Consider the following 2500-nt stretch of genomic DNA (forward strand, 5'->3'; position numbering starts at 1 on the left):
CGTAGTCGCAGTCACTTGGGCCTGTTTGGTGGCTAGTTAATTGTGAATGTAAATTGAAATCCATGCAGCTACGCTGAAAAGAATATTGACACACAATGAGACGGTAATAAACAGACACACACACGCACACAGACGCACACACACACACACACACACACGCACACACACACACAGACACACACACGCACACACACACACGCACACACACACACGCACACACACACACAGACACAAGCGCTAATGCACTTGTGACGAGAGAACAATTTGAGTTTTGCTATGCAGTGACACGTCCATGGGGAGGGCTGCCGACGGCAAATGCAAATTTGAGTGACTCCACTGCGGCGTGATAGGGGAATATACGCCCCACACACACACACACACACACACACACACACACACACACACACAGACACACGTTTGTCGCAGGAAACTCGCCAAGCCTCATTAGTGGCTCTGGCATTGGCATGCAGGATAGTTCGCTTCTCGTAGTGGACTCAACGCAAGTTATTGCCGCATGGAACAGCGGCCTCTCTATCCGACACGCGGAAAAGCCTGACACGAGATGGAGAGCAGTTTTTCGTTTGTTTTAAAACGTCCAAGCCACAAATATGCGTGTGGTCAGAACCGTTATGTAATTATGATTGCGAATTACCAAATTAAAGGGAATGTAGGTTAATAACCCACATCTGTGAGGCTAACTTAATAAAGGCTGTTTCTTGAAAACCCATCAGATTTAGTCGAAACATGTGGCTTTTGTACTGATTTTGCCAGCATTATAAAGGCTTTTTAACACTTCCTTCCTTGCCATCATTTATCTGGGGTGCCTGGGTTTCTGTCGTTTTAAAAGGCTGTTGCTGTTTGCCGCTGCACCACTGAACCAACACTGTAGTCGATTACAGTCTGGAAAAGTCATTTTGCTTCCACTCAGTTTCCGACCTTAAGGTCAGTTGATGAGGTCAGGGCATCAGCCGTCCTCTGCTTTTACAATGTCTGGCAAAAAAAAAGCATTTCAGAGCGACAGCTCAGCAACAGAGAGAACTGTAGAACAAGCTCAGAGCAGAACAGAAAGTAACAGTTCTACTGCCTGTAGAACAAGCTCAGAGCAGAACAGAAAGGAATAGTTCTGCCTCCTGTAGAACAAGCTCAGAGCAGAACAGAAAGTAACAGTTCTGCCTCCTGTAGAACAAGCTCAGAGCAGAACAGAAAGGAACAGTTCTGCTGCCTGTAGAGCCATCCTAGCATGGCGGCCAGAAAATATTTCCAAAAAAATGTTTCTGTTTTTCGTGTTGGAAGCACATACAGTACAGCAGCACATCCATCTTTCGGGGCAGCCCCGAAGGACGCAGTGTGTTCTAACATCGGAACGTGCATGGTGTGTTCTAACATCGGAACGTGTATTTGATGCCTTCACGAGGCGGAACGCATCAGTGTCCCACAAAGGTGAAGTGATGAAATCTACTGTAAGGAACTTTACGGCTGGTTTTATGCCTGCAAAGCTTCCCAGAGGCCCATAAAACCTGAACATGGAAACAGACAGCGAGATGAAGAATGCAACAAGTTGGCAACAGTGCCCCCAGCCACAACCTTATGCACACACACACACACACACACACACACACACACACACACACACACACACACACATGCACACATACACACACATACACACACACACACACTCATGGGCGTCCCAGTAGCCACGCGTCCCAGTGTAGGAAACAGTGAGTAAGCAGAAGCACCTCCAGCCAACGATTCATACAGCAAGGAACCACATCCCCCTCTCCCACTCACTCCATCTCTCTCTCATTCTTTCATTCTCTCACTCTCTATCACACTCTCACTCACTCCATCTCTCTCTCTCTCTCTCCCAGCCTCTCTCTTGTTCTCTCATTATCTCCCTCTCCCCCTCCTCTCTCTCTCTCTCTCTCTCTCTCTCTCTCTCTCTCTCTCTCTCTCTCTCTCTCTCTCTTAGTCATTCTCTCACTTCTCTCTCACATCTTCCTCCTCCCCCTCTACCTCTTTCTTTCTCTCCCCCCCTCTCCTTTCTGGCATTCTTCCCTGACCTTTTCATTTTCTCCTCCATACAACTTTCTCTCTCTCTCTCTCTCTCTCTCTCTCTCTCTCTCTCTCTCTCTCTCTCTCTTTCTTTCATACCATCTCCCCTCCTCCTCCAGCCTATTCATTTACTCTCTCTCTCTCTCCCTTCCTCCTCCTCTGCCATCCCTCTCTCCCTCTCTCCTCCTCTCCATCTCTCTCCCTCTCTCCTCCTCTCCACCCCTCTCTTCCTCTCCCTCCTCCTCTTCATCTATCTCTCTCCTCCTCCTCTCCATCTCTCTCTCTCCTCCTCCTCTCCACCTTTCTCTCCTCCTCCTCTCTATCCTTCTCTCCCTCCCTCCTCTCCATCCCTCTCTCCCTCCTTCCTCTACCTCTCCTCTTGTTTTGAAGCATTAGTCCGTGTTAACTGCTTCGTGACTGAGGACAAAGCTCCATCTCTCTGGGA

The 2500-nt window shown here is 48.5% G+C and overlaps 1 protein-coding gene across 5 annotated transcripts in view; it reads left to right on the top strand.

Moving 5' to 3' along the window:
* Positions 1–2500, top strand: part of col16a1 (collagen, type XVI, alpha 1) — a 125799-nt gene that overhangs the window by 53279 nt on the left and 70020 nt on the right. The window lies entirely within an intron of this gene.

This window comes from Alosa sapidissima, chromosome 21, assembly GCF_018492685.1.
Source record: "Alosa sapidissima isolate fAloSap1 chromosome 21, fAloSap1.pri, whole genome shotgun sequence".
NCBI classification, from domain to species: domain Eukaryota; kingdom Metazoa; phylum Chordata; class Actinopteri; order Clupeiformes; family Clupeidae; genus Alosa; species Alosa sapidissima.